The 25,788-nt window shown below is 40.0% G+C and overlaps 1 long non-coding RNA gene across 9 annotated transcripts in view; it reads right to left on the bottom strand.

The window, feature by feature from the left end:
• Nucleotides 1-25,788, bottom strand: part of LOC109456686 (uncharacterized) — a 97,949-nt gene that overhangs the window by 41,960 nt on the left and 30,201 nt on the right. For 7 of the 9 annotated variants that reach the window (XR_012491189.1, XR_012491194.1, XR_012491192.1 and 4 more), the window contains one exon: nt 23,973-24,283. This is a non-coding gene — a long non-coding RNA (uncharacterized LOC109456686). The remainder of the gene's footprint in view (nt 1-23,972; nt 24,284-25,788) is intronic. The other 2 variants (XR_012491190.1, XR_012491196.1) reach the window with 1 other exon arrangement.

The following is a 25,788-nucleotide window of genomic DNA, read 5'->3' as shown; positions in this document are numbered from 1 at the left end:
ACTGAAATTCTAAAGCTTGAACACCAGGCTCCTGCCTTATCATGGAACATATTTCTTTCCTTGTTCTCTCTTCCCAAATAAGATTATTGGTCTCTCTCTTTCTTTGATGCCCATGGTGCCTGATATGCTATACATTTGGGTTTCTTCTTCTCTCCAAAGTCTTCTCCAGATCCCCTTTGTTTCCTAAGCAGAATGCTGGCAGCAGCTACTAACATGATACATATTTTCACCCATTACACATATGATCATATGACCTGACACAGTACATATAATATATTTATAATGTAACATAACACAACATAATATATTTGAGAGTTAATCACAAAATATCCACCATGAATGATTTATAGTCCCAAGTAAATCTGAACATTAATACAAATAATTATGAAATACTTATTTGACTATTGAAAGAAAACTCCTGTTGGATACATTGACATTCCAAGTTAAACTGCTTCAGTGTTTTATAAAACATGATGAGAAAAATACCAGATTAATAGAATGTAAGTATTAAGTAACAAAATAATATATTGTAGAATAAGTCTGGGATGCTTGGGGTTAGGGGGATGGGAATGGGGAAGATGATTCTTTTTCTTTCCTGTAAAAGTTTCTAGTGTCCTCATTATGTCCCATGAGGGTTCTTATAAATGTCCATGGTAGGACATACAAAGTTATCCAAACATGTTTGACCACAGCACACTTTTACTTTGAGCATCTTGCTGGCTGGTGTCCTGCAGAATACTCTTCAGAAAACACAGTAGCTGAAGGATGACTCAAATTGTGTCCTCTCCCTAGTCCCCTGGGATTCTCAGACCCCACCTACACCTGTTAGCTAAACCTAATTCCCCTTCTTGGCAGGAATATCATTGGTTCCCTCTTCTACCTTGCAATCGCCCTCTCTGGCCATCTCTAGAGCAAAGGTATTTGGTCCAAATTCTAGTGATTTAGATTGATAACCTCTGTGTATTAAAAGGCCATTTAATATATGTTGATGGAAGGAGAACTGATTCTGGGTGGTGAACACACAATGCAATATATAGAGGATGCATTACACAATTGTACACTTGAAACCTATGTAATTTTACTAACCATTGTCACATCAATAAATTTTAATTTACAAAGGGGGCCATTTAAAACATGAAGTAAACTCAATTTTCTCGGAATAACTTTCTAAAGAAAATTGGACTGAATTGAATAATGTGAGCTCTTTATGCTCAGGAACCACATGCAACTTGGTGCCAGGTTATGGTAAGCACTTAGTAAACAGTTGTTAAAAGAATGAATAGTAACTAGCACATAGTAGGTACCCTGTAAACTGACTCGCTTCACCTTTTTCCTAAAACACAAGGAAGACATTGCATGACGATGCATAGTGCAGTTCAGGGACTGAGCTTACAGGCTTTATTGCAAATATTCATTGGTGCCCACACTCTCTGTGCACCGTTGAACAAGTCTTTGCCCTTGGGAACCTCACAGCCAGGACTGCATTCCACTACTGCCCAATCTTTCTGGGTTGTCAGAAGTTACAATGGCCTTTGACCTGTTTACAGCCAGTCCAAGTTCTAGATAAATGATTCATTTATCCATTTTTTTTTCACAAGTTCTTGACCAATTAGGATGAGGTGTGTGAGAGTTGAACTGAGGAAGTAAAAATGTAACTTGAACATCTGAAGAAAACCACTCTAGTTTCTAAATGCATTGACTTTCCTTGATTTACAGTAAAAAGAGAGAAAAGCACATCTTGGCAACTGCTGACGGTGCACATTTGTACTTTGGAGTTCTCCACCCCCACCAAGGCATGCAATGCACTTCCCAGAAAAGTGAATATAGGCAACAGCATCAAAGGGGTCCTCCCAGGCCACTGCCATGGGCTCTCGCCTTGCTTTTCAGCTGGACATTGGGGTTTCTTCACCTCTGGTCTGTTTTAAAAAGTATTTTGTTCTTGAACAGAAAATATCTGGGCAGGGACTCTGCCCTGACTGCTTGATGCCCCCTCATGGCACAGAAATTGGGAATCACAGTCACTCCCCTACCTCGGCATCCAGGGAGGTCAGCATCCTTGCTGACTGGCTCTTACCATCTTCTCTGGAAAGCTGAGCCATGCCATCTAATGACCCGTCCCCATCATTGACCATCTTGGGCCCACCATCTTGGGCCAACCGTCTATAGCCATGTCCATGGGATGTTGCAGGAAGAAGAAAATATACATGCTTCTCTGAGGCCCTACAACATGCTTATTAAACAAAATGGACTGTTGAGACTTAGACCTGCACCTCAGGGCCACTGAAGCTTGGGTCTTTCTCTTTAGCTCAGTCTGAGATGCAAAATGTGTATGACCACACACTTCGGTCAAACAGACCTTGGTTCAATACAGGTTCCACCATTTCCCGGAAGATCCTAGAATGTCCTAGATACGGCGATCAACATTAAGTTGACAAAGATGAATAAGACAAAGGTCTGCTCTTGAAATTCTTCTGTCTAATGGGAGAGGAAGGGATGTGGGAAATATTTTATAATACACTATGATAAGAAGATTTCTGAATGAGGCGTGAATCGGAATTAATCTCACCTGTGGTGCTCAGGAGAGCTAGAGAGAGATGGGAATGTGTTAAGTGGGTTTTGAAGTATGAGTAGGTGTGTTATGAGCAGATAGAGTTGGCAATATTATGCTACAGAAACAAAATTTTTTAACTCTAAATGGATAAACAGAGTAAACATTTATTTCTTACTTATGTAAAGTCCAATTCAGATCTTCTAGTCAGGCAGCTTTCCTGGGTAGCTCTTCTTTGCACAGGGCCCTAGGATCCCAGGCTACTCCATTTAATTGGTTCTACTCTTCCCTATGACCTCAGAATTCTTCTGGGTTTCCACTGGATGCTCTTCATCTTCACAATGAAGATACAGAATATAAACCTCTCAACAGCCTTTAGGGGCCAGCAAAAAAATCTCCTTACATCACTGCTAGTCACATTACACTATCCAGAAGTGGTCCCATGGTTCCAGTTAAATACAAAGGAAGCTGGGAAATGTAGTTCTCCTGTGTACCCAGAGGAGTAGAAAAGTGAGTTTGGTTAATTCATAATACTAGTTGTGCCAGCATAGGATTTATCCAGAAGAAAGGGAAAAAGACATTTCATGGGAAAGGAGTGGGGATCTAGCTTTGGAAGATAAAGTTGTCACTCCATAGAAGTCATAGGCAGAACAGTGCCTTTCAAGAAAAATATATTCGTACACCAGTCAGGAAAACTAAAGGCAGAGCTTGCGATTTTGTGAAAGAGGGTTGCAAAGAGTACAGTGAACAGTTGGTCCGGAGGTCAGCTGGGATACAAGCTGAGACATCCCACTGAAGCCATTTTTCTCCTAAAGAGTATGTAGACATGGCCTCCAGTCCCTGCACAAAAGAACAAGTCCCCAGAGAAACTCCCACAAAGGACAGTTTGGCCTATTTCAAAACACAAGCTGTTCTTTCTTTCCTTTTCTTTTCACTTGTCCAGACAGACCTCAGTGCCAGAGGCCTAATGACCTTCAAGTGGGTCTGGGTGCCACCCTTCAGTGAAAGAGCTTTCACCACTGCCCTGAACCCCATGCCAACAGCCCACCTTCGTGGGTACCTGGAGGCTCTGAAGTGCCTAGTCCATGAGTCAAGGGTTCAGATAGTTTCCAAGAAGATCTAAGATGTTGGGCTCAGAGAAGGGAACTTTGAAGACCCATGGAGGCACGGTCTGAGATGTGGGTTGAAGGCCATCACCAGAGAACTCAATGAGTTATAGGCCATGGCAACCAGCCCTGATGTCTACACTCTGTCTTCTCAGCCATTGTTAGCAGGCTTTGACATCAGAGCTGTTAACTGACTCTAATCCCAAACAATCTGTCAGAGAGCATATTTTTTTAAGTTTAAATGATTATTGATTTTAATTTCTTTTGATAATATATTTACCAAAAAAAAAAAAAAAAATTTTCATTTTCAACACTTAAAAAATTGAGCATTGAGTGAACATTTTCCTAGACCTCTCTTTCCACATAAAGATAAATGGAAAAAGGGAGGGAAAGTTAGAGATGGAGGGAAGAAGGAAGGATAATACCATATCACAATGGAACTATACTTTACATCCTGGTGTAGTACTCTCATACTTTCTTAAAAAAAACAATAATATTTATTGACAATTCAAAAAAAACCATAAATACAACCTCAAAGAAATTGTCTTTAATTAATCTGTCATGTTAATATGAATTCCTTCACCTAAGAGTTCTCCTTAAACTACCCACTGGAGCCATTGTGCCACCCGCCATTTTTCAGTCTGTCTTAATTTCTTCATTGATGGAACATTTAATGAGGGCCTACCAGAAGCCAGGCCATAGGCTAGTGCAGGAAATAAGCAGTGAGCAAAACCAACACGGTTCCCGTCCTCAAGGAACTTAGGTGCAGCAGAGTGTTCTTGGAGCATGGTTCAATATGTCAGGGCAACTGGCTTCGTGGTTCTAGTGTGAGGTCCAGGAACCTACATTTGCAAAGCTCTCCAGGTGATTGGGATACACATTGCAGCTCGGAACCACTGGTACAGTTTTGTGCTAGTAGAACACTGCTCAGAACCGACTCAAGTCAGGAATCCAGGTCAAGAGTAGGCGATGGTCCAGGCTGATGGAGTTCGACTGACCATGTGGGACAGGCTAATGTAATGCTGGGTCTCCCCTGACTCACCTGCAAATCAGCATTACCACTGACATGGGGAGGACATTTCTTTCACAGGAAGCAGCATCTTTGCTGGTGATGGACTTTGGCGGATGTTTACCGCAGGCTACATCCTTTGGATAAGCTGGTGGATAAACTTTGAAAAATTTTGTTATAGGAATTTTAACCCCAACTTCTATGAATATCTGCCAGCAGTGATATTTCTTTGTGCCCTGGCAAATGTCCTGAGGACTTAGAATCTTCAGCACAAAGATTCCCAGAGGAAGAAACAGAAGTCTGCCTAAGGATCAGGGTCAACTTCCTGCTGAAAGCTGAGTGCTCCCCATGAAATATGTTGCTAAAAGATTTGTTTTTCTTTCTGTTTGGTTGAAAGGTGGAAATTAAAACTAACTGTGCAGAAGAGGTTAAGACTCAAAGTGTATCCTGAGACCATCTGAAGAAAGGTCTAGGTGATAGGAAACCCTGCTTTCCTCATTTAAATAACAGCGCTTAGCATGCTAACAGGAGGGCAGGTGGGAATGCATTTAAGGGATTCGTGCAATTATGTAAATTGAATGAATAAACTACTTGGAAGACATAACATTTAGATAACAACATTCAGTTTTTAATCACCCTCCAGCCCTTTAAAGACACATGTTTCTAAAGACTCGTTATAAATATTATTTCATAAAATAACTGAAGCTGTAGAGTTCTGCATAAACATCTATTAGATAATGCTATTTATTATTTTAATGAGTGAGTGAATCGATGCTTGAGAAAATAAAATTAAAATGAGAAATTAGTTTTTAAAAATCTCTGGAATGTTAAATAATTATCACAAACTCAATACCTTTTTCCACATTAGCCTATAATTTTCGTTTCTACAAATTGCTAGCAAGATTTAGTATCTTATTCTTTACTGACATCAGATTGGGCAGAAGAAAAGTTTAGTGTTTCTAGACTCTGGGAAAAATAAATAGCAATTGCCACAAAGGGGTTTTATTGATAGCTAGATAATGAGGGAAAAAACAAAATAATAATAACACAAACCAAATTTAAAATCCTAAAATCACCGACACCTGGTGGCATTCACTAGAAAGGCAGGCAGCCCTGGATATTCTTCAGTAGCTCTGAATACATCACATGTTACAATAATTAATATTCATATTAACGACCTCAAATTATCACGAAAGTTTTGTCATATATCCGCGTATTCTAATTTAGAAGACTAAGAAATGTATTATGCATTAAAATTTCCTTCCAGGCCATTTTTTTAAAGTTTTGGTATTTTATGGGTTTGGCTTCCATCATGAGTAAAATTCTCTTGGCCAGAAAGCCTCTTTCTCCAGTGACGAAAGTTGCCAGATTTAGCAAATAAAAGTACAGGTTACTCAGTTAAATTTGAATTTCAGATAAACAACTAATCACTTTTTGGATATGATATACATATATCGCATCCAATATTTGGGATATACGTATGTTCCATGCAATATTTGGGACACATTAAAAATATTTTGTTGTTTATTTGAAATTTAGATTTAATTGGGTGTCCTGTATTTTATCTGGCAACACTACCAATGACTCAAAAGGAACCCAGCGTTGCATCTCAGAGTTAATACATTCTGGAACTGTTGCACTTGAGAAGAAAGCCTGGCTGATTCTATGAGTCAGCTCCACAGAGCTTTTCAGAAGAAATCTATAAACTTTAGGACAAAATAACCTCTTAGGGTAGAATAATTTACGGTAGAATAATAACCTCCCTTTGAAAGTCTCAAGTCACGAGAGATCAAGGCTGGAGACAGACCTGCAGGAGGTATGCAAATAGAGATGATAAGCTCTAGGGAAGTAGGCTATAAGGAGTAAATTAACTCAATAAGGCTCCTTGCAAAATGACCTCCACTGAACTGAGTTCTATAGCGAAGTCTTTGGTTCTTACTGAGGGAAGCAACAGCACTGTAACACCATTACTAAAACTGCCACCAACGGTTGTTGGAGACACGGTCCCGTGCTTGTGTCTTTTCTCAGAAAGCTTCCATTTTCATCCTAATTTTGCATATCTGTAATTGTCTATCTGTGTTGTTTACTCACTAGATTCTGTAAAGGACAGAGAACGTATCTTTTAACTTTGTACTGTATTCCCGGTGATACAACATTGCCTGGCGTGCAGTAAGCACACAGCATGCGTTTGAATGGGTGGTAGAGAGGATGGGTAGATGGATGGGTGATACAGTTGAAAATTTAAAACTGTGTTTATGGAGACATACGAATTAGCTCTTACACCTGTGTAAGAATACTCATTGTCACCTTATTCATATTAGGAAAAAACGGGAAAACACCAATATGTCACAATAGGAGAATGGATAAATGGATAAACAAACTGTGGTATATATTAAGCCAATGGGATTCCACTTAACAAAATAAAGGAATAAACTGCTGATACACACAATAGGAATTAGCTTCAAAAATATTATGCTGAATAATAGAAAACACACAAAAGAGTATATAATATATGATTCCCTTTTCGTGAAGATGTAAACAGACAAAACTAACTTAAGGCTGAAAAACATAAGAACAGAATTTGTCAGGAAGAGGGTGGGAATTGACTAGGAAGAGGCATGAGAGAATTTTCTGGATGATGATACTGTATCTTGACAGTTATTTCGGTTGCCTGGCTGTATGCCTTTGTCAAAACTCAACAAACGTACGCTTGAGATGTTTGTGTTTCGTAGCAAGTAAAGTTTACCTCTTAAGAAGAAAACTGTACATAAATAGTGAACTCTGGTTACATGCACAAGTATTTAGGGGAAGTGTAGTGTTATCTGCAATTTGCTCCAAAAGGCATCCAAGTAATACAATGGATTGGTGGCTGGATAGAGCGAACCCTAAATATAAAATAAAGCACGTATAGTAAAATGTTAATGTTAGAATCCAGGTGGTGAGTATACAGGTGTCCACTGTAAAATTATTTCCATTTGCTATATGTTTGTAATTTTTTATAACAACATATTGCGGTAAAAAGAAATGTCTGGTTCACATAACTTTCAGAGAGCTTCACACTTGAAAGAAATCGGACATTCTCTGAGGATATTTGAGAACTTTTCTCAGAGTGAGTAAATGACCTCTAAGTCTTTCTGGGGGAATTGGCCCTTCTCTAATGAGACCCCCCCCCCCCCCAAATACCATTTGGCCAAACTGGGTATAACTGGTGAGAATTCTCCTCAGGTTATGTTTCATCACTCCAGCCATTCCAGCACTTTCTCCCCTGAAAACACTGCCCATTTGGTTAGAAGTCGGAAGAATGTCCCCATCACTAGGGCTCCTGTACCCAGTGGTCTCTGTCCTTTAGTGTCTGGCAGAGAGAAGCCACGTCAGCATCGATAAAAAGTCCATTCGAGATGACAGACTCTTGGGGTCCACGCTGGGCTCAGCTGCTCCCTTCTGCAGAAGTGATGTGCCAGAACATCACTCTCTCCCTGACACATTTCTGCAGCTGCTGAAGGACAGGATTTACTTGGGTGGAATTTAGGCCCGAGGGGAACTCAAACATCATGCCCACAATTAGAAGTGACATGTGACCCAGGATTAAAAAGCTGGCTGCCAGAGAGAGGAGTGAGCTGGTTCTTTTGAGTTGGTCAGATTCAGGAAATCTGCCTTGGTAATTCCATCTGTGAAAGGTCCGGAAAGTTAAGTTTTCAGTTTGGTCGGTTAAAATTAAGCGGGGGAGAGGAGGCAAGGTAATAGTAAGGCATCCTTTTTAAAAACAAAACAGAACAAAAATGTTGCAGGCTCCCTTTTATAAATGGAAGAGAGGAGGGCGAAGAGCTCAGTCACGTTCTGCTGGAAATTTCTGAGACTGTGTCACTCTGTGGCTGCAGGATGTGGAGGATAAGCCACAGTTGACCCTTCACTCTCCAACTGCAGAGTCTCCCCCAGTCAAGGGAGTGGCAGAATCAAGCAGCTACTCAGGGTGCCGGTATTTCAGCTGGCTGGTCAGGAAGTCTGGGTCCTATAACCTTCCAGTTAGAGTCATTTGAACTCTATCCACTGATAGATGGTGAGGTAGTGTGTTCCTTATCACTGGAGATATTCAAATGGACACTGGACAGTTTGAATGAGGGGTCACTAAAGATAGAATTGTGTTCCAGGCTAAATTGTGTCCCTCCAAAACAAGACCTCCAAGTCTACTCTTGGACTTCCAGCCTTCAGAACTGTGAGAAAATAAGCCATCCACCAAGCCCGTGGTATTTTGTTATGGCAGCCCTAGCAAAATAATGTAAGTGGGGCTTGGAGCAGATGGTCTTCCAGGTTCCAGGTTCCATCTTTACATGTAAGCTGCATAGAGTCAAGGTCTTAGCCTGGTTCACTACAAAATTCCAAACTCTTACAACAGTCCTTGACAGAGAGTAGGCATCCAATAAATAATGAATAAATAAATAGTGTGAGACTTTCTAGAGAACCCAATGTTGTTGGAAATTCACCACTGCCAAGCACCGAGCCTTTTAAACTTCCGTGTTGGCCCTTGATATAGTTCTATTACATTTATTATAGCACGTAACTTTTTCTAGTTTGGTTTTAGAAAACGTGGAAAAATACAGGCATTAAAAGAGAAAATAAAAGTCTTCTGAAATCCCAACCCTTAGACATAACTATTATAAATATTTTGGTTTGTTTTCTTCATTCATAAAAATATACACATAGGTAAATTTAAGACAAATTGTAAATGCAGTAGTTTTTCTTCTTTTTCACAGAGGATTATAGTATATTTTCCGATCTTGCTACACTTTCTCAAATAGGATTTTAACATATACGTATTACTCCATTATGAACATGTAGTGTTGTTTAGTCATCTGAAAATTGACTTAAATATAACAGGAAAAAATGAAATGAATCTACATGTCCAAAAACAATCAATTTTTGAAGTTGCATTTAGGGAGGTTAAATATTTTCTCATGTTTTAATAGACATTTTGAGTATTTCCTTCTTCTATTATGATTTTTTATTGTTTTGTGCTTTAAAAATCTTTCCCTGTACCCAAATCAGTTAATTAATCACTTTCATTTTCTTTGGAGGTATTTCCATTATCAAAACAATATATGCTCATGATGTAAATTTTGGAAGTATATGAAAGCTGAATTAATTTTTAAAGTCAATAATACTCTGAATTTTTGTGTTCTTTCCCATCAATTTGCAGTGTACATTTTTACATTTGTTATCATATAGTACCTATAAAATTTTATATACTAATTTTAAATTTATCTATATGATTATAAAATGAACATCTGATCACTGTATAAAATCTGGAGACTACACAGTGTTACTTGGAGAAAATAAAAAGGAAAAAGAAACTAAGGCTCAATCCCCCAGGCAGAGCCACCATTAACATTTAGTGTACAATATTTCCTTCCAGTTTTTTGTTGCGTATATTTTTACAGAATTCCAGATGTACAATACGCACAAAATTATACTGATTTTAATCATGTGTTCATGTAAAATTTATATTCATGGTGGAAAATTGTGTATCCAAAAGCATAAAATAGAAAATTAAAACCACTAATAATACTACCATTCAAAGAAAATCACTGTTGATAACTTTGTATATTACCTTAAACAGTGATATTCATATGTCTTCTTTGAAAGGTAACAAAAGAATGTACACGTATATCATATATACCGGGGGTGCCAAAAAAAATGTGCACACATGACTTGTATTCATCTTTTGTTATTGACATATATTGAGTATTACAATTTTGATACAGTCTTTTCCTTTCTTAAAATGTGTATACTTTCTTGTCTCTCTCTCTCTCTCTCTCTCTCTCTCTCTATATATATATATATATATATATATATATATATATATATATATATATATATATATATATATATATCACATAATGCATCTCAAGCAATAGCCACAGGTTTTCTATGGAAGGTAACACATAAACAGAAGCTTAATTAAGTCATTTAATTAAGTTATTTAATATTTGTTCTTTTCTTCTGTATTTTGAATTTCTCAACTTAAAAATAAGTTAACTGTCTCCAAATTACTGAGTTGATTTTCTGCAGAACAGTTCTAATCTGTACTCCCTCCAATGATGATTTTAATTATCTTGTTTTGCAAATTAGCTTTCTATGTCAACTAGCTCTTCGTCATTTTTTTTTTCTCCATTTATTTTTGTTTTATGGTTTTCTGCTCACCATTCAGAGTTCATACTGGGGATTTTTTGGTACTTAAAATTTTCTCTGTTTTTTGTTGTTGTTGTCTCTTAATGAAAGTTTTTTATTTTTGATAACTGTAGGGTATAGGAAGTTTTAAGAAATATTACAGAGAGATACCATGTACCATTTCCACTTTCCCCCAATGTTAACATCCTGCAAAACTGTAGCACAGTATCACAATCAAGGTGTTGACATGAATACAGTTAAGTTACAGGACAACTCTGTGTCCTTCTTGTTCTTTTTATACTCACACCTACCTCTGTCTCCTTCTGTCCCTGACCCCTGGCAACCACTCATCTGTTCTGCATTTCTATAATTCTGTCATTATAACAATGTTATAGAAATGGAATCATACATTATGTAACCTTTTGGGGTTGGCTTTTTTCTCCTCATCATAATTTCCTGGAGATGCAACCCAATTGTTTTCTGTCTTCTGTGTTTTGAAACACTTACATAAATGATACAAAATTGCAAAGAACAGACTTAAAAGTGGTTCCCATAGTCATCACTTCCTGGTATTCATACATGTGTGTAAATCCTCTCCCTTTGAGTGTGAGTGGGACCTGCAACTTCCTTCTAACCCAAGGAATCAGGGAAAGATACTGAGAAATATGTGATTACGTGTTTACGTAAGAGTATAACCCCATCTTGCTAGTCTCTTTCTCCCTTGCTGGCTTCAAAGAAACAATCTGCCATGAAGTAAATGGCTGTGTTAGAGAAGCCATGTGACAGAGAACTGTGGGTGACCTCTAGGAACTGAGAGTGACCTGCAAAAAACTAAAGCCCTCAGTTCTGCAGCCATAAGAAAATGAATTCTTGTAACAGCCGGAGGGGGCTTGGAAGTGACTCCTTCTGTGGTAGAGCCTCTGATGAGACCAAAGCCCTTCCTGACACCTGGAATGCAGTTGGGTGAGATACTGAAGCAGAGAACCCAACCAGGTGGTGCCCAGACTTCTGACCTACAGAAACTGTCAGATAATGTCTGTGTGTTATTTTAAGCCACTAAGTGTGGTAAAACTAATACAATAATCTATTGCCACTCCCTTTCTTCACTCAACATTGTGAGATGTGATAGATTATAGTATTTAACTGCTGTACAGAATTTCAATATATATATACAAATCACAACTTCTCCATTCCACCATTAAAAAAGGATATATTGCCACTTCTCAGACATTAAAAAGCAAGTGCTGTACAGAATATCCTTATACTTCCTCAGCACACATGCAACAACATCTCTAGAAAATGTGTCTTGAACTAAAGTTGCTGGGTCAAATTGTATGTGCATCTTTGACATTACTTGCTACCTATTTATTGCCAATTTGCTCTCAAAAGTAGTTAGATCAATTTTTGTACAGAAGCCTTCCAGATTCCCTACATCTTCACCAACACTTGGTATAATCAGACTAAGTCATTTTTACTAATGTAGTGCTTATGAAATGACAACTCTCTGTTGGGTATTATTGATTACAATGACATTGAGCTTTTCATATGTTAATTGCCCATTTGGGTTTCCTCTTATATGTAAATTACCTATTCTTTTGCCCATTTTTCTATTGATGAGGTTTCATTTATCTTATAGATTTTTAGGAAACTCTTTTGTATTCTGGGTGTCTATGTTTTGTTGACTGTATATGGGTTGATATAAAATTCTCCCAGTTTGTAAATGATCTTTCAAGTTGGCTTATGGTATTTTGTCCATATGTATTTTTAATTTTGAGGTCAAAATTATCCATATTTTGTGTCCTGTTGAGAGGTTTTACTTTCCTCAAAGTCATAAAGATATTCTTCTACATGGCTCCTTTTCAAATTTGATTTCATAATTGGGTTCATGATGTACTTTGAATTTATAGTTTTATAGTGAAGCAAGAATTTACTTCTATTTTTCCTTATAGTTAGCCAATTGTTCCAGCTCCATACATTGAGTAGCTCATTCTTTCTCAGTGGTATAAATGTACCTCTGTCAAAATCCAATTTGATCTTTATATATGTAGATCTATTTTGAGATCCTGTTTGTTACATCTATCTAATATGTCTATGCGAGAAAAAAACATTGTTTTAATTGCTAATAGCTTAATAAGTCTTGAAGTCTGGTAAGGTTGGATCCAATGATTATATTTCTTAAAATTTTACTTTATTATTTTTGAGTCTTTACTCATCCACACAAATTTTAGGATCAGTTTATCAAGTTCAATAAAAAACAAACAAACGAAAAATCCTGTTGAGGGCTACAATAATCAAAACAGCATGGTATTGGCAGAAAAACAGACACATAGACCAATGGAATAGAATTGAGAACCCAGAAATAAAACCACATAAATATGGACAGATAATTTTTGACAAAGAAGCTAAAAACATACAATGGAGCAAAGACAGCCTCTTCAATAAATGGTGCTGGGAGAATTGGATAGCCACGTGCAAAAGAATGAAACTGGACTGCTATTTGTCACCATGTACCAAAGTTAATTCAAAATGGATCAAAGACTTAAGCATAAGACCTGACACAATAAACTGCATAGAAGAAAACATAGGTACTAAACTTATGGACCTTGGGTTCAAAGAGCATTTTATGAACTTGACTCCAAAGGCAATGGAAGTAAAAGCTAAAATAAACGAATGGGACTATATGAAACTTAAAAGCTTCTGCACAGCAAAAGAAACCATTGACAAAATAAAGAGGCCACCAACTGAATGGGAGAAGATTTTTGCAAACAGTGCCTCCGATAAGGTGCTAGTATCCAGAATATACAAGGAACTCATGCAACTCAACAACAAAAAAACAAACAACCCAATTGAAAAATGGGCAGAGGACTTGAAGAGACATTTCTCCAAAGAGGACATACAAATGGCAAATAGACATATGAAAAAATGCTCAACATCACTAATCATCAGAGAAATGCAAATCAAAACCACAATGAGATATCACCTCACCCCAGTCAGAATGGTTATCATCAACAAGACAAATAGTAACAAATGTTGGAGAGGCTGTGGAGAAAAAGGAACCCTCATACACTGTTGGTGGGAATGCAGACTGGTGCAGCCATTATGGAAGGCAGTGTGGAGGTTCCTCAAAAAATTACGAATAGAATTGCCATATGACCCAGCAATCCCTCTCTTGGGTATCTACCCAAAAAATATGAAAACATTTAGAGATAAAGACACGTGTGCTCCAATGTTCATTGCAGCTTTGTTTACGGTGGCCAAGACATGGAAACAACCAAAATGTCCTTCGATAGATGAATGGATAAAGAAGTTGTGGTATATATACACAATGGAATACTATTCGGCGGTAAGAAAAGATGATATAGGAACATTTGTGACAACATGGATGGATCTTGAGAGAGTAATGCTGAGCGAAATAAGTCAGACAGAAAAAGCAGAGAACCATGTGATTTCACTGATATGTGGTATATAAACCAAAAACAACAAAAGAACAAGACAAACAAATGAGAAACAAAAACTCATAGACACAGACAATAGTTTATTGGTTGCCAGAGGGTAAGGGGGGTGGGGGGTGGGGGGTGGGAGATGAGGGTAAGGGGGATTGAATATATGGTGATGGAAGGAGAACTGACTCTGGGTGATGAACACACAATGGGATTTATAGATGATGTAATACAGAATTGTACACCTGAAATCTATGTAATTTTACTAACAATTGTCACCCCAATAAATTTAATAAAAACAAACAAAAAAAATCCTGTTGGGATCGTCACTGAAATTACACTTAACCTATAAACGAATTTGTGGAGGATTGCCAGCATTACAATGTTGAGTTTTTCCTCGTCTATGCATGGGGATTGTGGTAAATAGAATAATGGGCACCCAAAGATGGTGTGAATACTTCCTGTGAATATGTTAAGTTACATGGCAAAAGGGAATTAAGGTTACAGATAAAATTAAGGTTGCTAATAAGCTGACCTTGAAATGGGGAGTTAATTCTGCATTATTGGGGTAGGTCCAATGGAACCATAAGGGTCTTTAATATGGAAGAGGGAGGTAAAAATGTCAGTGTCAGAGTGATGAGAAAGACTCCGTCAGCCACTGCTGGCTTTGACTATGTAAGAGGCTATGAGCCAAAAAATACAGGCAACTCCTAGAAGCTAGAAAAGGCAAATAAATGGATTCTCCCTTAGAGCCTCCAAAAAGGAACGGAGCCCTGCTGACACCTTGATTTTAGCCCAGTGACATCCATTTTGGATTTCTGAACTCAAGAACTGTAAGGTGATAAATTATGTTGTTTCAAGCCCCTATGTTTATGGAAATTTGTGACAGCAGCAGTAGGAAACCAACACAAGGAGATAGGTAGATAGATGATGGTAGATAGATAGATAGATAGATAGATAGATAGATAGATAGATAGATAGATAATAGATAAGCAGTAGGAAACTAACTCGTGTGTGTGTGTGTGTGTGTGTGTGTGTGTGTGTGTAAATTTATGGCAGGAGTTCATTATTTGCATTTTGATTAGAAAGACTGTTCTCTTTATGATATGATTTAAATGTGTTCAAGACTAATTTTGAGGCTAAGAACATGGTCATGATTTTCATCACAGCAATCCTGTCATTTGAGTGTAAGAAGGATCCCTTCTCGGGGGCCCTGTCCAGTAGGAGAGATAGATATGATCATCTTACTACCAATTTTTATAGATTCTTTAATTTGGTGGATCCAGCACCATACCAAACTCTGTGGTAAGCACATATTTATAGATTTTATTCTTCATAATAGATGATATAGATAGATATAGATAATGGAATATTGTTCAGTCATAAAAGAGGGAAATCCTTCCATTTGCAATACAAACTGAAGGACATCACGCTAAGTGAAACCAGCCAGACACACAAAGACAAACATGTCTGATCTCACTGATATGTAAACTCTAAGTAAAGCTGAACTCATAGAAACAGAGAGTAGAATGATGGTTGCCAAGGGCAGGGTCAAAGGGTACAAACTTTCAGTTATAAGGGAGTAAGTTTTGGGGATTTAATGTACCACACAGTGACTATAGCTAATAATACTGTATTGTATCCTTGAAATTTGCAAAGAGAGAACATAGTATGTTCTCACCACACAAAAGACTAAAAACCCACGGTAACTCTGTGAGGTGATGGATGTGGTAATGAGCTTGATTATGGCAATCATTTCACAGTGTGTACATGGATCAAATCATCACATTATACACTTTAAATATGTATCATTTTTATTTGTCAGTTATAGCTCAACAAAGTTTGAAAATAATGCCATTTATACCAGACCCGTTCTTTTGGTATCTGGTGTAAGGGTATGTTATTTGTGCATAAGACTATAAGCTTCACTGAAAATACCTTGATATTAACTACACAAATCTGGAGATTCCGACGGAGTATTCTACGCAGTGAATTGTTTTACACAGCAAATCACTGACTACAATTCAACTTATTGTGAAAAAAAGAGGTTCAAAGTTTTGCTACCATTTTATAGATGGTAAAACAGATGAGGCATGGCTTACAGACGTGAAAGGGATTTCAAAGTCCATTTCCTTCACTCCTTGACCATATTGGTTCATTTCTGCTTTATCTTTTCAAAGGTCTATCGCCTTCACGACCATGATGACAGGTTAATGCTGTCAAACTGGCAACGTGAAATGGGGTAATTTTAAAGCCTGCATTCTAATAATGGGAGGCATTCACTTCTGAGCCTATCACTAATTCAAAGCAACTGAGATTTCCCAAAGAGAGCACACTGTAGTGGGAAGCACCACCCCACCCCACCCCCCAGGCCCCAGAATGAGTCCCTGAGACAGACTTAGTCCATCAGGCAGGTATGTAGGCAGGCAGTCCTAGTCCTGGAAGAGGGGGAGCCCAAAATAGAACGTGGATAGAGTTGATTATCCCACATTCAGCCTACTCAATCGACTCCCTTAAAAGTCTATATTCCCACAAGCTAACCCTGATGCATTGCACGGAGTATAAGCAAGGCTCACAGATTTTTGCATATGTTTGTCAATTAGCAAACACTAACAGAATACTGCTGAAATGCGAGGCATCTGTTATGCATTGGAGGACATAACCTCTCTCTATAGTTTTGAGTGGCCCACAGTGGTTTCTTTAAACATTTACTGAGTGACTTCGATGCATTTGATACAGGACGAGACATGCTTCTCCAACCAATCTTGAGATTTCGTGAGGATGGACACTTGCAAAACAACAACTAACAAACCACAAAACAGAGAACCACATTAACCTGTGCTGGGTCAGGTGGAGAATACTTTTCTAGAGATGATTAGTTTCAACTGGTTTCTCACCTAACCATGTTGCTGAGATACAAGAAAGAGTGACAAATACACTAGGGAATTCCCAAGACAGTGTGCCTCAGTTTCCAGTACCCAATGCTGAGTTAGTGCAGGGTGGATAGAGGAAGTCATCCTTCTGGCTTCCACGCAAGAGGCACAGAGAGAAGGCTATGAGGGTGAGAACATATGTGATCATGGCAGAAAAGCCCTAATAGAAACTCCAGATGCATAAAAGAGTGAGACAGCCAACCTCACTTTCTCTGACTCATTTAATACACAGTGACCGCATGCACCATTGGTTTGAAAGATAGCCCAACAATCCACCCTGCTCCTTGCCAATATGAATGTGAATTTTTTTCTCAGCGAGAGATGGGGTTTATTTCCCCTACTCTTGAGTCAGGATGGCTTTGTGATAACTTTGACCAATAGACTGTCAGTGGAAGTGACACTGTGTACGATCCCAGCCCAAGCTGCAACAGATCTTGCATTTCCTGGCTTTATACTCCGGAAGGACTCCCCTGAGGCTACCATGTAGACCAGCAGTCTTGCCTACTAGAGGTGAGTGTCCATGTGGAGGTAACCCAGATCATACCAGGTGACAATCAATGCTGCCAACTGCCACACTTAAGAATGAGGCCATCCTGTATCTTCCAGCACAACGGACTGACCAGCTATGTAAGCCCAGTTGAAGCTAGTAGAAGGATTCCCCAGCTAACCCACAAAAATTATAAGGAAAAAGAAAGTGTTGTTTGCAGTCACTAAGTTTTAAGGTGGTTAGTCATAGAGGGATAGATGACTAAAACAACTAGCAAACATGGTCTGTTTCTCATATCTGACCTATGTGGTCAGTGTCCTGGGTTCTGGAGAATGATAGTGGGGGCACCAGGAGAGGTAGGAAGATGCATGGGGGACGATAAAACCCAAGCAGCAGCCACCACCTGGGAGGTCAAACAGGGTCAGATTCAGGATTAACTAGTAGACACTGGTGCAAAACTGGGTCTTGTACTAGAACAAGCTCAAGTTTCCTTTTCACTCTGCTTGTTGTTGTCAAGTGCAGAGAGAGGGGCACTAGCCTGACAGTGAGGATCTGTGAGTTCTACTTACTCACTGTGACCTTTAGATGTATCACGTAAGCCACCTGTGCTTCAGTGTCATCACCAGCAGAATGTCCTTAACCGCCCTGCCTCTTTCACAGCAAGGGCTGCCGTGAGGATCCAATGAACAGCTACGCTGGAAAATCTGAGGCATGATGCAACCATGAGACATTTCTATAAATTAGATCTGATGCTATTAATTAGATCCATTGCCATTTATTGAATCCCCAGTCCCCTCAAATTATTTGATGAGATAAAAGGAAACGTTTTATGGCTGGAAGGCATTGGTGCCATCACCTCACAAATACATGCCTTTATGAAGAGGGTGGAAGCCAGAACACCAAGAGCGAAGTGTCACAGGAGGATCCCTAAGCCGCAGAAAAAAAGGCAAATGCATAGAAACATGAGTCTTCTGAGCTTCCTGGCCTCATTTTCAGATCGACAAAATTGGAAAACTTCGAGCACTATTGACAAAGCTCTTGACGTGCTTTGGGAATGGAAAATGAATAATGTAGCTATCCCTCATCACCTGCCATGTGCCAGGTACTCTATGAGGAGAGTTTCTGGGGGTACTTTTTTTTATTCTTTTCAACCACCCTGTGAGGTTACAGAAAAGAAAACTGGTTTTCAAAGAGATAAGCAATATGATAAGGTGCAAAGGAGGAAGGTGGTGGGATTTATAACGTTTCTATGGATGACAAAAGAATAGGCGGTGTTTTCAAAGGTAAATTTTTTAAATTGTATTAAACCTATGGGGGTGACGTTGGTTAATAAAATTATATAAGTTTCAAGTGTGCAATTCTAGAATACATCATCTACATATTGCACTGTGAGCTCATTAAGTGGAAAAAATAGTTAGGCAAAATTCATGCTGGAGAAGAGACAAGCGCGAGGTACGAAGCCATAGAGCTGGATGCGCAGAGACAGATGTATATGGGTCGTAGGAGGTGAGATTACAACACGGGGCCAAGACGCTATCAGTCAGGGGTCAACCAGAGAAGGAGAACCAGGAGGATGTGTATGGATTGGTTACAGCGAATTCTCCCACCATTGTGCAAACTGGTTAAGCAGCCTCTGGAAGGTGGTTGTCTTTGCATCTGATACTAGAGCTTAAAGTCCACGTGGCAATCAATCCAGAAGGAAAGATCAAAAGCAGGCTGAAACCCTTATAACTCTGTAATAAAAAGATAAATAACCCCATTCAAAAATGGGTGAAGTATCTGCGTAGACATTTCTCCAAAGATATGCAAATGGTCAGTTGCATGCAAATGGTAAAGGGATTAAGAAGTACAAATGGGTAGTTTCAAAATAGACATGGGGGTGTCAAGTACAGCACAGGGAATATAGTCAGTGATATGGTAATAACTGTGTCTGGTGCCAGGTAGGTACTAAACTTATTGGGGGGATTACTTCGTAAATTATATAAATGTCTAATCACTATGCCATAAACCTGAAACTAATATAAAATAATATTGAATGTCAACTGTAATTTTTAAAAATTTTTGAAGAAAGAATGCGAAATGATGTTCAACATCAGTAGCCATCAAAGGATGCAAATCAAAATTACAATGAGCTACTACTTCACACCTACTAGGAGGCTATGACCGAAAAGGCAGATAATAACAAGTGTTGGCAAAGATGTGGAGAAATTGGGATCCTTATGTGTTCTGGTGGAAATGCAACGCACTGCAGTCACTTTGGACAGTTTGGCAGTTCCTCAAAATACCATATGACCCAGTAATTACCCTCCTAGGTATATACCAAAGAGAAATGAAGACATATGTCCACACAAAAACTTGTGCACAGATGTTCGTAGCAGCATTATCCATAATAGCCAAAAGTGGAAACAATGTCAATGAAAAGATAAACAACACATGGTATAGTCATGCAATGGGACATTGTTTGGCAACACAAAAGAGTGAAGCACTGATACATGCTTCCACAGAGATGAACTTTGAAAAAAATGCTAAAAAGAAAGAAGCCAAACAAAAAACACCATATATTGTATGATTCCATGTATATGAAATGTTCAGAATAAGCAAATTCATAGACACAGAAAGTAGATTATAGTTGCCTAAGACTAGGGGTGGGGGACAGGGACATGGGAAGAGGGAGTTGTTTGGGGGGTGACGAGATGATCTACAGTTGATTGTAGCAATGGTTGAGCACCTCTGGGAATAACTAAAAAAACCAATGAACTGTATGTTTTAAATGTATGACATGTGTCTCAATAAAGATGTCGAGAGAGAGAGAGAGAGAGAGAGAGAGAGAGAGAGAGAGAGAGAGAGAATGCATGAGCTGGAACCACACGGGAATGAACTGAAACCTCCGTCCATTCTTATTGCGTCTGACCTTGGTGACGAGGAATCCTGCAGAAGCTGAGTGTCTTCATCATGGAGCTAAATACACACGCCTGGCCTAGGAGTCAGAGAAGCTAAAGGAGAACCCAGGGGAGAGTAGAGCAATTCAGGTCCAGATGGTGCTTAATACCAACAAGGTGAGTCAGCAGATCACCAACAATGTGTGTGTGGCACAGAGGCAGCCACTTTTCTTCTGCCCTCCAAATCTCCTAAGAATCTCCCTGTGACTCACCCTAACTGGACACATAAGAGAAGGTACTTCTGGGAAACGTAGTTCAGGCTAGACAAATTGAAACGTTACAAAACCATGAGGGACTCTAGTGTTAAGAGCTTTGAAGGCAGTGGGGCGACATCCCTCAATAGGCAGTGGGGAGCTACTGAAGTGTTAAGAGGAGGGGAGTAACATATTCTAAATCGAGCTTTGGGAAAATAATCTGGCAGCAGAGGGAAAATAGCTTGTAGAGGTAGGAAGTCTAGTTAAGAGGCTATTGCAGTGAAGTGAGACTTAGTGAAAACCTGAAAGGAGGTGGGGGTGGGGTGCAGCTGGGAGAAAAAGAGGGACAGAGACAGACAGAGACAGAGACAGAGAGGAGAGGGGTTACCATTAACAGAGGCAGCAATCCAGGAAAAGGAGCAGGGTGGTCTGGGAGAAGGGTGGGAGCTTGGCAGGAATCAGAAGGAAACTCAGCACAAAGCTAGGAGGATGTTAATCTCGTTCTGGAGAATGCGTTTGAGAATGAGAATGAGGCTGATGAGTTTGCAAAGGTGAGAAACCCTGGAGAAACGTCAGGGTCCGTGAGATGCCCTCATGTGCTGGCCGTCCATCCAGAAGACGCAGGGCAGCCACTAGTCAGGAAGACTTAAAGCCGTGTTTCCCTCCGGGGATGCCACACTGCTGAGGAAATCATCCCTCACTGGGAATTCCTCACCCTGAGTCTCTCCATTTCTCTAGAAATGATATCTTAATTGATTTTTAATTATTTTCATTTCTCAAAGTTAATTACCCTCTGAAGTTACCATCACGGCCGAATCACTGCCTGTCCCTGTGCATGTGTGCATGTGTGTGCATGTGTGTATGGGTGTGTGGTTTACAGGTATACATGCAGTCACACAGCTATGCTCATCTGTGATTGTCCTTCTTTGTCAAAAATAATTGTCACAATCTTGTTATACGTACGTGAATACAGCTGCGAACAACGCTTCAGAATAGAAATAAAAAAAGGAAAATGGCTTCATGTGTGTGTCTAGGTTAGAATTTCCCGTATTTTTTCGGTTTATGACATACTTGGTGTCTCCGTAATATTTTCATGGCAACCCGAAGCCAAAAGAAACACCTGTTCTCTTTATTAAGTAGCTGGGTCCAAACAACTTAATAAGTGGTTATGTGCAAACAACTTAGCAGCCATTTGAAAACAAATAATTCACAGAAAGGAAGTCTCCAATCACCTCTATTCTCTGCACGATCAATCACCCCATCTTTGTTTCACCTGAGGCATCCCCCTAATTCTCTCCCTATATACTGCTTTTGTCTTCATGACACAACGCAAGGATTACCCTACCCGCCTGTCATGCCCTCCCTCCACTCTGCCGTGAGAATCACTCACGCCTTCCCCTCTGCTCCCAAAGGACTCTGCTCTCGTGCCCCGAGCACAAGTGTCACAGTTATTCACTGGTGGTAGACTGCGTACCTTACAGTGAGGGAAATGTTTATTCATGGCTCTCTCCTCAGCTCCTAACAGGGTCTGCCACCTTGTAGGTGCTGAATACATGTTTATTCATTGACTGAATGACTGATGTCACCAAAGTCACCAAACAACTTTGAAGTGACAATGTGTGAGAACTTTAGGTACTAGCCTATGTTTAAATACACAGCCATATGTACATGAGCCAGTCTACATACACACTTGCGTATGTCATATACACACAAAGGCATGTTGACGTGAGCCTCTGCCTACAACCCAGCTGCCTGAACATTGCTTCTGGGTCCTCTTCCTGGACAGAACCCAGACAAATTAAATAACATACTCAAGGTCACAACACTGGTATGAGGCAGAATTGGGATTCAAACCCAGACTCCGTGTTCCTAACCGATATGCTCTCCTGCCTCTCATTTCTCCTGGCTGAACGTCTTTCTTAGGTGTGTGTATCCGAGCTGGAAGCCGTCTCCAAAAGAAGAGCAGTGAAGTGTTTGCGTTTTGTCCTCATCCTCAATCCTGCTGCCCAAGCAGATCCCCATCATCACAGAATGTATGAATAGAATAAAGTCAGCAAACGGGCATGTTGTGCCCTAATCTGTACCAGGCCGGTCTCTGAGCAGAACATGGCCCTTGCCGCAGCTGAGAAGGGAAGACAGAGGAGTCTCAGAATATAAGAGGATCATACACAAGGTATACAAGGAACACGGAATAGGACAGAGCGGTTCCATAGGAGGACACCAGGCTCCCAAAAAGCAGAGCTCCTACCAGACTGCGTTCATTCCAGAATAAGTGGTCAAACTCTGAATGATGCTGGTGCACTCCAGGCAGCACCCCCCTCCCTGTGACAAAGAAACAGGGAACCCACCCAGCTCTGCAAAGCCTGGAGCAAGCCATTCCCCAACCCCGTGCCTCAGTTTCCTCCCCTGCAGATGCCCCATGGAGCAGGCTGGACTAGATAGACTATCTTTAGCTTCAGAACCTCCATCCATCCTATGTCAGATCCACATATGTGATAAAACATTCATGATGGTGCTCCGAAAATAAGAGAAAACCATAGAATTTAAAGTTGATGCCGTTATTTTCATTTTTGGCAGGAGAACCTAGAGACCAAAGGGAAGAGGCCCATGGCCGCAGAGCCCACAGAAACAGTCTTTTGTCCCGGACCCATCGCTCTTCTTGAGTAGCAGAGCAGGGACGCTCAGATTGCTTCCTGGGGCTCACCATACCCCGAATCACCTCTCTGAGGAGCAGTGCTTAATATCCCTGAGCACCTACCCTGTGCCCAGAATTGTGCAAGATTCTGCATGTCTATGATGCTGTATTTCATCTTCTTAATAACACTGTAAAGACAAGGTGATGATCCTTCTTCTACAGATGAGAAAACAGACTCAGAGAAGTGAAGTCACTGGCTTAAGGCCACACAGCTGAGAATCCAGACCCATGTTATTCTACATTTAGTGTTCCTTCCATTCTGTATACCTAGCTGGCTTTGGTAGTAGGTAGTAGAGTAGGGGAAGAAAAATAAGAAATGGGTTGATAATAAGAGATGTGTTCTAGAGATTGTATTACCTCAAAGCTTTCACCGCGTATTGGTCCCCTGTTAAAAACACAGCATGTAAACTCTTTGTATGTGTAACTTATTTAAAAAAAAAAAAAAAAGGAACTTACATTATTTCCGTTCCATGCCTGTTTGTTGCTGCCTTGCATTCTCTCAGCTGCTGCCCACAGCTGGGTTTTGTCCTCTTCCTTCTTTCAAATTTGCTCAAAAAAAGAAAAAAAAAAAAAATGCCTTCCACCTCCCCGGATATAAACACTGAGAACGACAACTCCTGGTTCCTATAAGCGTGGGAGAAGTTATGCCAAGTATCACACTTACATTCCACTTTGCTAAAACCAAGCGGTGTGGGTCAATCTGGGTCCTCGGAGAAGTAGGCACCAAGGTGGAATTAGGCATGCAAGAGATTGATGGGGTGACACACCTATGAAAGATAAAAGGGAGAGAGAATGGGAGCGGGCTAGAGAAAACCTTCAGACTGCAGGGAGGGTCTGACACTCATGACGAGAGAGAGGCAGGAAGGAAGATTGGGTGGGAGGAGTCACAGGCTTCAGCTCAGTTCTGAAAAAGTCTTGGTGAGGCTGATGGGGACCCTCAGAGTAAAGAGTCCTGCACTGGACAGGAATGGTATGGCTCTACGGCCCCCTCGGTGGTCACAGTTGTTGTGAAGAGCCTAGGGCGAATGCCTCAGAGATCTAACATTTGCAGCCACTGGAATCTGTCAGCCAACTATAAACCTTACAGCAAGTCTTTTCCTGAAAGGAGATCTGAGAGGCATGCTTCCACAGCTGCCATACAGAATTGTCTTCTCCAAAAGCTTTCATGATTCTAGCAGATATATGCACTTTGGGTAGATGACTGACTGTCTGAGAAAATGGTTGCGTTCTTCAGTGTCTATTCCAAGAGGCACTGGAGGTGATTCTGACAGCTGAGTTCAATAAGGCAAGCTAAGATATCTTCTAAGGTACACCTGTGTCTCATTTTGATGCCAGAGAGTATTAAAGGAAGGAAGGAAGGAAGGAAGGAAGGAAGGAAGGAAGGAAGGAAGGAAGGAAGGAAGGAGGGAGGGAGGGAGGGAGGGAGGGAGGGAAAGAAGGAAGGAAGGAAGGAAGGAAGGAAAAGAAGAAGAGAAAAGAGAAGAGAGCAGGGGAAAGGAGAAAAGAGAAAAGAAAAAGAAAATTTACCAAAGGGCTAGATCTGTGGAGAACCACCATCTGTAACAAAGTTCATATTAAAGATGCTCACTAGTATTGATGGAATGAATGAACCATTTCCATATTCCATGCTTTAATATCTTCCACTCGAGGCCATTCATTCAGCAAGCAGATATGTGTACCTACTATGTGCCAGACATTATACAGAGTCCTGGCAATGCTGAGATTCATTTTCACAGTCCCTGCCCACGAGAGATGAATAGCAGGAAGACACTCAGAGTAATCAAAAAGACAAGCCAACGCTTACTTTTCTAAGTGCTCTGATAGCAGGATACACAAGGCACTTAGATGATTGCTATGGTTAGCATGTGCCCGTTGCAAGGAACATAAAACCCAACTCATATGGGCTTAAATAGGATGGTTATTGCTTCCCATAAATGCTCTTATAACAAAGTTGCATTTTCCTCTCTTTTTTTGTGTGTTTGGATAGGATGTCTGCAACTTAAATAAATGTTTCTCTTTACAGAGCCTCCGTACGGATGGACCAGCATCCTATTTTTTCCTACCAAGCCCACTTGATAGTCTTCTTCCAGAGGTGTAAGAGGCAGCTGATGAACAAAGGGGAGTCCTCGCTTGTGCCCTTCATCCCACCTCAACTAATTCAGTACTTTAGAGTTGGTTATTAACAATGCCCCACTTTCTGGTACCCAAGTTCTCTACCATTTGAGATGCCCTGAATTGTAAATAATAATAATTTAAAAAATTAACTCAAAAT

This window comes from Rhinolophus sinicus, linkage group LG13, assembly GCF_036562045.2.
Source record: "Rhinolophus sinicus isolate RSC01 linkage group LG13, ASM3656204v1, whole genome shotgun sequence".
Lineage (NCBI taxonomy): Eukaryota > Metazoa > Chordata > Mammalia > Chiroptera > Rhinolophidae > Rhinolophus > Rhinolophus sinicus.
The sequence above is the reverse complement of the archived record's forward strand: the minus strand, read 5'-3'. Positions and strand labels throughout refer to the sequence as shown.